This window comes from Entelurus aequoreus, linkage group LG08 (genome assembly GCF_033978785.1).
Source record: "Entelurus aequoreus isolate RoL-2023_Sb linkage group LG08, RoL_Eaeq_v1.1, whole genome shotgun sequence".
Lineage (NCBI taxonomy): Eukaryota > Metazoa > Chordata > Actinopteri > Syngnathiformes > Syngnathidae > Entelurus > Entelurus aequoreus.
The window spans coordinates 60,225,117-60,237,018 of NC_084738.1; positions in this window are offsets into that span (position 1 = coordinate 60,225,117).

An 11,902-nucleotide genomic window follows, 5' to 3' on the forward strand; every position below is an offset into this window, starting at 1 on the left:
CATGCTGAGAAAGAGAGCGCCGTTATTGGCTGTACAATATCTAGCACCATCTACTGCCTTTTTTGGTGGGCGTGTCTATTTATCAACTGCGGAGAGTACCAGCGCCATCTAGTAGCTGTATGGCGCTCACAAGGACAATAGTGGACTGTGACTATATAGGTTAGCATATTAGCTGAAGAGAAGAAAAAAATAAAACGCCCAAAATTACACCTCTCATGTGTCAATAGCAGGCAGAATGTAATTTTAAGACGTGTAGCGCAGCCTTTTAAATAAAGCCCTTTTTTTTTTTTTTTTCTACAACGCTGTCCTATAGAGGGAAACATGTGTGTCAAGTGGACGACACACATGCTGATTAATAGAGCGGAGGACACCAGCTGACTGACGAATAGTAGGCAGAACGTCATTTTAGACACGTAGCGAAGCCTTTTTAATTTTTTTTACAAAGCTGTCCGCTCCAGGGAAAAATGCGCATCAAGTGAACAAAACACACACTGATGAGTTATGCAGAGCACACCAGCTTACCTACAAGTAGTAGGTAAAACGCCATTTCAAGGCGTGTAGCGAAGTCTCTTTTTTTTCACAAAGCTATCCTCTGTGGACTGTGGACACCGTAGGACACCTGCTGACTTACAAATAGTAGAAAAAACGTCATTTTAAGATGTGTAGTGAAGCCCTTTAAAAAAATTTTTTTTTTTTTTTAAATAAAGCTTTCCTCTACTGGGAAAATTGTGCATCAAGTGCAGGACACACGCGCTGGGTAATAGAGCGTAGGACACCAACTTACTGACGAATAGTAGGCAGAACGTAATTTTAGAGATGTAGCGAAGCCTTTTTCATTTTTGCAACGCTGTCGGCTCCAGGGAAAAATGTACATCAAGTGGACCACACAACCTGGTTAATTGAGCAGAGCACACCAGCTTATCCTTGAATTGTAGGTAGAACGCCATTTCAGGGCGTGTAGCGAAGCCTCTCTTTTTTCACAAAGCTATCCTCTACAGGGAAAAATTTGCACCAAGTAGACGACACATGCTGATTAGTTGAGGTGTGGACACAAGCTGACTGACTAACTCTAAGCAGAACATCATCTTAAGATGTGTAGCAAAGCCTTTTTTTTTTTAAACAAAGCGGTCCTTTCGAGGGAAAAATGGGTGTCAAGTGGATGACACTTTAATTAATTGAGTTGAGGACACCAACTGACTAACGAATATGAGGCAGAACATCCTTTTAAGATGTGTAGCAAAGCCTTTCCCCAAAAAAACTGTCCTGTACAGGGAAAATGTGCATCAAGAGGACGACACACATGCTGATTAATAGAGCGGAGGACACCAGCTGACCGACAAATCGTAGGCAGAACGTCATTTTAGACTCGTAGCGAAGCCTTTTTTTTTTTTTTTTACAAAGCTGTCCGCTCCAGGGAAAAATGCGCATCAAGTGAACAAAACACACACTGATGAGTTGAGCAGAGCACACCAGCTTAGCTACGAATAGTAGGTAGAACGCAATTTCAAGGCGTGTAGCGAAGCCTCTCTTTTTTCACAAAGCTATCCTCCACAGGGTAAAATGTGCATCAAGTGGATGACACACACGCTGACTATTAAAGTTGAGGAGACCCGATGACTGACGAATCGTAGACAAAACATAATTTTAAGACGTGTAGCAAAGCCTCTTTTTAATTGTTTTATTATGTTTTTGAAAACAAAGCTTTCCTCTACAGGGGAAACTGTGCATCAAGTGTAAGACAGACACGCTGACTTGACTGATGAATCATAGCCAAAACATAATTTCAAAGCGTGTAGCGAAGCCTCTCTTTTTTTCCCAAAGCTATCCTCTGTGGGGGAAAATTTGCACCAAGTAGACGACACACATGCTAAATAATAGAGTTGAGGACACAAGCTGACTGACGAATATTAGGCAGAACATAATTTTAAGATGTGTAGCAAAGCCTCCCCCCAACTGTCCTACACAGGGAAAATGTGCATCAAGTGGACGACACACATGCTGATTAATAGAGCGGAGGACACCAGCTGACTGACGAATAGTAGGCAGAACGTCATTTTAGACGCGTAGCGAAGCCTTTTTAAAAAAAAATGTATAAAGCTTTCCTTTACACCAGCTGACTGACGAATAGTAGGCATAGCTTAATTTTAAGACCGGTAGTGAAGCCTTTTTCACCTATCTTTTTAATTTAGGACACCATATAGCTCCAAAGTAGAGCATGTGACGGATTAAAATTTTTGTCACTGCAATGTTCTGTCATGTCTGTGATTATGTTTTGTTTTAGTCATGTTGGGATTTGGTTTTGGACTTTTTGTGCACTTTTATTTGTCACCATAGCAACCATTAGTTTCACCTGGTTCACATTGTCATGTCACGCACCTGTTCACCTGTCTTGTCACGCACCTGTTTTCACTGATCACGTCACTATTTAAATCTGTCTGTTTCTGTTGTTCGTCCTGGCGTCCTCACACTATTTCATCACTCTGCTCCATGTCTTGTCACAGTTCTTTACCAAGTAAGTTTTGTTCATTTATGCCACAGTTAGTGTTTTTGTTTTATTGTTCATAGTTTTTGTGCCCACGTGCATGTCTTTTGTTTCATAGTCAAGTTTGTATTCCCGCCTTTGTGCGCGCCTTTTGTTTGCTTCCTTTTTTTGTAGTTTATTAGTGTTAAAAAAATAAATCATGTATTTAAATTCACGCCTTGCCCGCGCCAATTTTCCTTTGCCTTCTGGAGAAGCAAAACCCAAGAACCCAGTCATGACAGTAGGACGCCAGCAGAAGAGTTTCTCCGCAAAAAAATTGGACAATTTTGACGAGGCAACGTGGGAGGTCCTCCGCGCGATGGAGGAAGAGACGCTGCGTTATTCCTCCGGTAAGCGCAGAGACCTGATGTGGGGGCCAGATGGAAATCTGGTACCATTGAGCTCCAGTTGGTCCGAGGACGGCGCTGCGTCACCGCAGTCCCGGAAGCGCCGCTCCAGACCAAGGACATCAGGGAAGGCGAGCGGACAGCATGCGGCGCTGCCGCAGGCTCCTCCCACTCAGGGCGGAAGCAGGTTGCTGCCAGCTCCACAGCTCCAAAATGACATCACAGACCAGGATTTTTTTTTCAATACTTTTTCTTTTGATCACTCACCTCCAGCAAAAGACTGTAAAAACATGATAAGACATTATCAGGACATGTTTTTACAAATTAGATCCTGTCAGTCACAGTCACCCAGTTTTCATGCCCCGCCCCCAGAACTCAAGCCACCCCCAAGTCACACAATTATTTTTTTTCACCCACTCAATCCCAGGAAGAAAGACTTTTTGGACAGTTTGGAGGGGAAGATTTAGCCCCCCTCCTGACCTCCCTCCACCCACCCCAAAAGACGGTTCCAGACCGCAGGGAGCGCGTCTGGGATCCGCTCCTTGAGGGGGGGTCTAGGGCTGGGGACTGTTCAGGTGGGGTCGCTTTTCGTCACGCCAAGCCACAGCCGCCAGCACGACCACCACGACCACCACTACCACCTGAATTTCGTCACGCCAAGCCACAGCCTCCAGCACGACCACCACCACCAGTCTTTCGTCACGCCAAGCCACAGCCTCCAGCACGACCACCACCACCAGTCTTCGGGCTGCTAAGCCGCAACCTCCGGTTTGGTCACCACCACCGGTCTTTCAGCCTGCCAAGCCACAGCCTCCAGCTAGGCCACCTCCACCTGCTGCACGCCAAGCTCCACCACGCCAAGCGCCACCAGTACCTGCTCCACGCCAGGCACCTGTCGCAGCTCCACGCCAAGTTCCGCTACCTGCTCCACGCCGCCAAGTGCCGCCAGTCGCAGCTCCACGACGCCAAGTGCCGCCAGTCGCAGCTCCATGACGCCAAGACCCCTCAAGCCAAGACCAAGTCCAAGACCCCTCAAGCCAAGACCAAGTCCAAGACCCCTCAAGCCAAGACCAAGTCCAAGACCCCTCAAGCCAAGTCCAAGACCCCTCAAGCCAAGTCCAAGACCCCTCAAGCCAAGACCAAGTCCAAGACCCCTCAAGCCAAGACCAAGTCCAAGACCCCTCAAGCCAAGTCCAAGACCCCTCACGCCAAGTCCAAGACCCCTCAAGCCAAGTCCAAGACCCCTCACGCCAAGTCCAAGACACACCACGCCAAGTCCAAGACACACCACGCCAAGACACACCACCCAAAGACCAAGACTGCCAAGACCAACACCAAGACTGCCAAGACCAACACCAAGACTGCCAAGACCAACACCAAGACCCACGCCGCCAAGACCAAGACCCATGCCGCCAAGACCAAGACCCACGCCGCCAAGACCAAGACCCACGCCGCCAAGACCAAGACCCAAGCTGCCAAGACCGCCCATGCCAGGACCAAGACCAAGACCCCCCACGCCAAGCTTCGCCACCTGACGCACCACGCCAAGCTTCGCCGCCTGCCACAACAACGTGCCCACCTCCTCGTCGGCCAAGGATGTGGCCATTCCATGGGCGTCCGCCACGCCAGGTGCGCCGACCTCCTCGTCGGCCACGAATGTGGCCATTCCCAGGTCGCCCACCTCGTCAGGTTCAGCGGCGGTCGACGCCTCGCCGCCACATGACTATGCCTCGGTGGATCCGGGACCACTTGGCCTGGCGACCCACCGCCATGTCCCCCTCCCGCCCTCCCATGACTCTCGATCCTGCCTTGTTTTGTTTGTTTTGGACATCTGGGATCTGTCCGTAAGGGGGGGGCTCTGTCATGTCTGTGATTATGTTTTGTTTTAGTCATGTTGGGATTTGGTTTTGGACTTTTTGTGCACTTTTATTTGTCACCATAGCAACCATTAGTTTCACCTGGTTCACATTGTCATGTCACGCACCTGTTTTCACAGTTTTTGTGCCCACGTGCATGTCTTTTGTTTCATAGTCAAGTTTGTATTTCCGCCTTTGTGCGCGCCTTTTTTTTGCTTCCTTTTTTTGTAGTTTATTAGTGTTAAAAAAATAAATAATGTATTTAAATTCACGCCTTGCCCGCGCCAGTTTTCCTTTGCCTTCCGGAGAAGCAAAACCCAAGAACCCAGTCATGACATGTTCACACATTCTGTCAAAAGAGTAACAAGTAAGTTGCATTGCAGCTTTGACATGTTCCATTCACATGGAGCACGCTCACTAAAACAACATTTCAGGATGTAAGCGTAAGGTTTCCGCTGCGATCACGTCCAGACGACGCACGCCAGCCGTCAAGAGTCCTGCCCGTGTTATTTTGACAACATCACGTCCGACGTTCTTGCTGCCGAGAGCCGTGAGGGTCTTCTCACCTCTGTTTTATGTCCTCGCTGCCACAAATCATGCTCGCGTGTGCGATGAGAACGTTTATAGTTTCCAAATGTTTTCTCAGAGACTTCCCCTCTGCTCCACGGGGGGCTCGCATTGCTGTCAGTCACAGTCACCCAGTTTTCATGCCCCGCCCCCCAGAACTCAAGCCACGCCCAAGTCACACAATTATTTTTTTTCACCCACTCAATCCCAGGAAGAAAGACTTTTTGGACAGTTTGGAGGGGAAGATTTAGCCCCCCTCCTGACCTCCCTCCACCCACCCCAAAAGACGGTTCCAGACCGCAGGGAGCGCGTCTGGGATCCGCTCCTTGAGGGGGGGTCTAGGGCTGGGGACTGTTCAGGTGGGGTCGCTTTTCGTCACGCCAAGCCACAGACACACCACCCAAAGACCACCACCACCACCTGAATTTCGTCACGCCAAGCCACAGCCTCCAGCACGACCACCACCACCAGTCTTTCGGCCTGCTAAGCCGCAACCTCCAGTTCGGTCACCACCACCGGTCTTTCGGCCTGCCAAGCCACAGCCTCCAGCTAGGCCACCTCCACCTGCTCCACGCCAAGCTCCACCACGCCAAGCGCCACCAGTACCTGCTCCACGCCAGGCACCTGTCGCAGCTCCACGCCAAGTTCCGCTACCTGCTCCACGCAGCCAAGTGCCGCCAGTCGCAGCTCCACGACGCCAAGTGCCGCCAGTCGCAGCTCTACGACGCCAAGTGCCGCCAGTCGCAGCTCCACGATGCCAAGTGCCGCCAGTCGCAGCTCCACGACGCCAAGTGCCGCCAGTCGCAGCTCCATGACGCCAAGACTCCTCAAGCCAAGACCAAGTCCAAGACCCCTCAAGCCAAGACCAAGTCCAAGACCCCTCAAGCCAAGATCAAGTCCAAGACCCCTCAAGCCAAGACCAAGTCCAAGACCCCTCAAGCCAAGTCCAAGACCCCTCAAGACCAAGTCCAAGACCCCTCAAGCCAAGTCCAAGACCCCTCACGCCAAGTCCAAGACCCCTCACGCCAAGTCCAAGACACACCACGCCAAGTCCAAGACACACCACGCCAAGACACACCACCCAAAGACCAAGACTGCCAAGACCAACACCAAGACTGCCAAGACCAACACCAAGACTGCCAAGACCAACACCAAGACCCACGCCGCCAAGACCAAGACCCATGCCGCCAAGACCAAGACCCACGCCGCCAAGACCAAGACCCACGCCGCCAAGACCAAGACCCAAGCTGCCAAGACCGCCCATGCCAGGACCAAGACCAAGACCCCCCACGCCAAGCTTCGCCACCTGATGCACCACGCCAAGCTTCGCCGCCTGCCACAACAACGTGCCCACCTCCTCGTCGGCCAAGGATGTGGCCATTCCATGGGCGTCCGCCACGCCAGGTGCGCCGACCTCCTCGTCGGCCACGAATGTGGCCATTCCCAGGTCGCCCACCTCGTCAGGTTCAGCGGCGGTCGACGCGTCGCCGCCACATGACCATGCCTCGGTGGATCCGGGACCACTTGGCCTGGCGACCCACCGCCATGCCCCCCTCCCGCCCTCCCATGACTCTCGATCCTGCCTTGTTTTGTTTGTTTTGGACATCTGGGATCTGTCCGTAAGGGGGGGGCTCTGTCATGTCTGTGATTATGTTTTGTTTTAGTCATGTTGGGATTTGGTTTTGGACTTTTTGTGCACTTTTATTTGTCACCATAGCAACCATTAGTTTCACCTGGTTCACATTGTCATGTCACGCACCTGTTTTCACTGATCACGTCACTATTTAAATCTGTCTGTTTCTGTTGTTCGTCCTGGCGTCCTCACACTATTTCATCACTCTGCTCCATGTCTTGTCACAGTTCTTTACCAAGTAAGTTTTGTTCATTTATGCCACAGTTAGTGTTTTTGTTTTATTGTTCATAGTTTTTGTGCCCACGTGCATGTCTTTTGTTTCATAGTCAAGTTTGTATTTCCGCCTTTGTGCGCGCCTTTTGTTTGCTTCCTTTTTTTGTAGTTTATTAGTGTTAAAAAAATAAATAATGTATTTAAATTCACGCCTTGCCCGCGCCAGTTTTCCTTTGCCTTCCGGAGAAGCAAAACCCAAGAACCCAGTCATGACATGTTCACACATTCTGTCAAAAGAGTAACAAGTAAGTTGCATTGCAGCTTTGACATGTTCCATTCACATGGAGCACGCTCACTAAACAACATTTCAGGATGTAAGCGTAAGGTTTCCGCTGCGATCACGTCCAGACGACGCACGCCAGCCGTCAAGAGTCCTTCCCGTGTTATTTTGACAACATCACGTCCGACGTTCTTGCTGCCGAGAGCCGTGAGGGTCTTCTCACCTCTGTTTTATGTCCTCGCTGCCACAAATCATGCTCGCGTGTGCGATGAGAACGTTTATAGTTTCCAAATGTTTTCTCTGAGACTTCCCCTCCGCTCCACGGGGGGCTCGCATTGCCGCCTTTAAGGACGTGCGGGCGGCGGCGCGGTCAAACCAGAAACAGGTGGCAGCCCGGAGCGTCTAGACCGGCTTTGCCGTGGCAGAGAGGGAGTGGCAAGCATCCACAACACAGGCTGACCTGTGAGAGACCTTTTCATTATCTTCTTCGTACTTGTATTTGTGTTGTAGAATATTGGTTGGGAAAATGACTAGATTTCAATGGTCAAATCAACCCCAGAACCTAACATTGATTAAACGTTGTCAAAAAGGATGTTGTTTTAAAGGCCTACTGAAATGATTTTTTTTTATTTAAACGGGAATAGCAGATCCATTCTATGTGTCATACTTGATCATTTCGCGATATTGCCATATTTTTGCTGAAAGGATTTAATAGAGAAAATCGACGATAAAGTTCGCAACTTTTGCTCAATGATAAAAAAAAGCCTTGCCTGTACCGGAAGTAGCGTGACGTCACAGGAGCTAGTATTCCTCACAATTCCCCATTGTTTACAATGGAGCGAGAGAGATTCGGACCGAGAAAGTGATGATTACCCCATTAATTTGAGCGAGGATGAAAGATTCGTAGATGAGGAACGTTACAGTGAAGGACTTGAGAGACAGTGATGGACGTATCTTTTTTCGCTCTGACCGTAACTTAGGTACAAGCTGGCTCATTGGATTCCACACTCTCCTTTTTTTATTGTGGATCACGGATTTGTATTTTAAACCACCTCGGATACTATATCCTCTTGAAAATGAGAGTCGAGAACGCAAAATGGACATTCAGTGCCTTTTATCTCCACGACAATACATCGGCGAAATGCTTTAGCTACGAGCTAACGTGATAGCATCGTGCTTTAACTGCATATAGAAACAAAAAAATAAAGGATAGAAGGAAGGATAGATAGAAAATCAACAATACTATTAAACCGTGGACATGTAAATACACGGTTAATGCTTTCCAGGCTGGCGAAGGTTAACAATGCTGTGCTAACGACGCCTTTGAAGCTAACTTAGCAACTTAGCAACGGGACCTCACAGAGCTATGCTAAAAACATTAGCTCTCCACCTACGCCAGCCAGCCCTCATCTACTCATCAACACCCGTGCTCACCTGCGTTCCAGCGATCGGCAGAAGGACGAAGGACTTCACCCGATGCGTTTGGCGGCCCGGAGACGTAGGAAGTCAAGGTGAGGTCGGCGGCTAGCGCGGCTAGCGCGGCTAGCGCGGCTAGCGCGGCTAGCGCGGCTAGCGCTCCAACAAAGTCCTCCTGGTTGTGTTGCTGTAGTCCGCTGCTAATACACCGATCCCACCTACAACTGTCTTCTTTGCAGCCTTCATTGTTCATTAAACAAATTGCAAAAGATGTCCAAAATACTGTGGAATTATGAAATGAAAACAGAGCTTTTTGTATAGGATTCTACGGGTACCATAACTTCCGTTACTCTGACTGCGTCACGCGCATACGTCATCATACCGCGACATTTCAGCCGGATATTTCCCGGGAAGTTTTAAAAGTCACTTTATAAGTTAACCCGGCCGTATTGGCATGTGTTGCAATGTTAAGATTTCATCATTGATATATAAACTATCAGACTGCGTGGTCGGTAGTAGTAGGTTTCAGTAGGCCTTTAACGTTGTATTTGTGTTGTAGACTATTGGTTGGAAAATAACTACATTTCAATGGTCAAATCAACATCACAACCTGACATTGAATAAACGTCAAAAAGGATGTTGTTTCAATGTTGTATTTGTGTTGTAGAATATTGGTTGGGAAAATGACCAAAATTCAATGGCCAAATCAACGCAGAACCTATCATTGATTAAACGTCGTCAAAAAGTATGTTGTTTCAACGTTGTATTTGTGTTGTAGACTATTGGTTGGAAAAAAACTACATTTCAATGGTCAAATCAACGTCACAACCTAACATTGATTAAACGTCGTCAAAAAGGATGTTGTTTTAACGTTGTATTTGTGTTGTAGACTATTGGTTGGAAAATAACTACATTTCAATGGTCAAATCAACATCACAACCTGACATTGAATAAACGTCAAAAAGGATGTTGTTTCAATGTTGTATTTGTGTTGTAGAATATTGGTTGGGAAAATGACCAAAATTCAATGGCCAAATCAACGCAGAACCTATCATTGATTAAACGTCGTCAAAAAGTATGTTGTTTCAACGTTGTATTTGTGTTGTAGACTATTGGTTGGAAAAAAACTACATTTCAATGGTCAAAACAACGTCACAACCTGACATTGAGTAAACGTCAAAAAGGATGTTGTTTCAACGTTGTATTTGTGTTGTAGAATATTGGTTGGGAAAATGACCAAAATTCAATGGTCAAATCAACGTCACAACCTGACATTGAATAAACGTCAACAAGGATGTTGTTTCAATGTTGTATTTGTGTTGTAGAATATTGGTTGGGAAAATGACCAAATTTCAATGGTCAAATCAACGTCAGAACCCAACATTGATTAAACGTCGTCAAAAAGCATGTTGTTTCAACGTTGTATTTGTGTTGTAGAATATTGGTTGGGAAAATGACCAAAATTCAATGGTCAAATCAACGTCACAACCCAACATTGATTAAACATCGTCAAATAATCTGTCGTTTCAACGTTGTATTTGTGTTGTAGAATATTGGTTGGAAAATAACTAAATTTCAATGGTTCAATCAATGTCACAACCTGACATTGAATAAACCTCTAATAGCAGGTTGTTTCAACGTTGTATTTGTGTTGTAGAATATTGGTTGGGAAAATGACCAAATTTCAATGGTCAAATCAACGCCAGAACTCAAAATGGATTAAACTTCGTCAAAAAGCATGTTGTTTCAATGTTTGACTTACTCAACGTCGGAACCTAATTCGACAAGTTATAAACATTGTTTCAATGTCTTGTGCCTGCTGGGATAACTTCAAAATTATGGCCATATTTTTATAAAGCTTGCAGGAAATGTCCAAAATGGGATTAAGAACAAGTGACATTCTGGGGCTGATCCGGTTCATTTCAACAATCTTAAAATCCCCGCCTCCACCCACGGAGACAAAGACAGTGAATGACTGACAAAAGGTTTCACTCCACTATAGATAACACAAAACATTATGTGTGGATTTTCCTCTGACTTTCAGGAAATGTCAGAAATGAGATAGGGAAGAGGCGATTAGATTTTGTGGCTGATCCGGATCATTTCTAATATGTAACAAGCCCCGCCTCCACCCACGGAGACAAAGACCGTGACAAAAGGGTTCACTCCACTATAGATAACACAAAACATTATGTGTGGATTTTCCTCTAACTTTCAGGAAATGTCAGAAATGAGATAGGGAAGAGGCGATTAGATTTTGGGGCTGATCCGGATCATTTCTAATATGTAACAAGCCCCGCCTCCAGCAACGGAGACAAAGACAGTGACAAAAGGGTTCACTCCACTACAGATAATACAAAACATGATGTGTGGATTTTCATCTAACTTTCAGGACATATCAGAAATGAGATAGGGAAGAAGTAATTACATTTCGGGGCTGATCTGGATCATTTCTACTATGTAACAAACCCCGCCTCCAGCCACGGAGACAAAGACAGTAACAAAAGGGTTCACTCCACTATAGATAACACAAAACATTATGTGTGGATTTTCCTCTAACTTTCAGGAAATATCAGAAATGAGATAGGGAAGAAATGATTACATTTTGGGACTGAGCCGGATCATTTCTACCCTGTAACAGGCCCCGCCTCCACCCACGGAGACAAAGACAGTAACAAAAGGGTTCACTCCACTATAGATAACACAAAACATTATGTGTGGAATTTCATCTAACTTTCAGGAAATATCAGAAATGAGATAGGGAAGAAATGATTACATTTTGGGACTGATCCGGATCATTTCTACTATGTAACAAGCCCCGCCTCCACCCACGGAGACAAAGACAGTGGATGACAGTGACAAAAGGGTTCACTCCCCTATAGATAACACAAAACATTATGTGTGGAATTTCATCTAACTTTCAGGAAATATCAGAAATGAGATAGGGAAGAAATGATTACATTTTGGGACTGATCCGGATCATTTCTACTATGTAACAAGCCCCGCCTCCACCCACGGAGACAAAGACAGTGGATGACAGTGACAAAAGGGTTCACTCCCCTATAGATA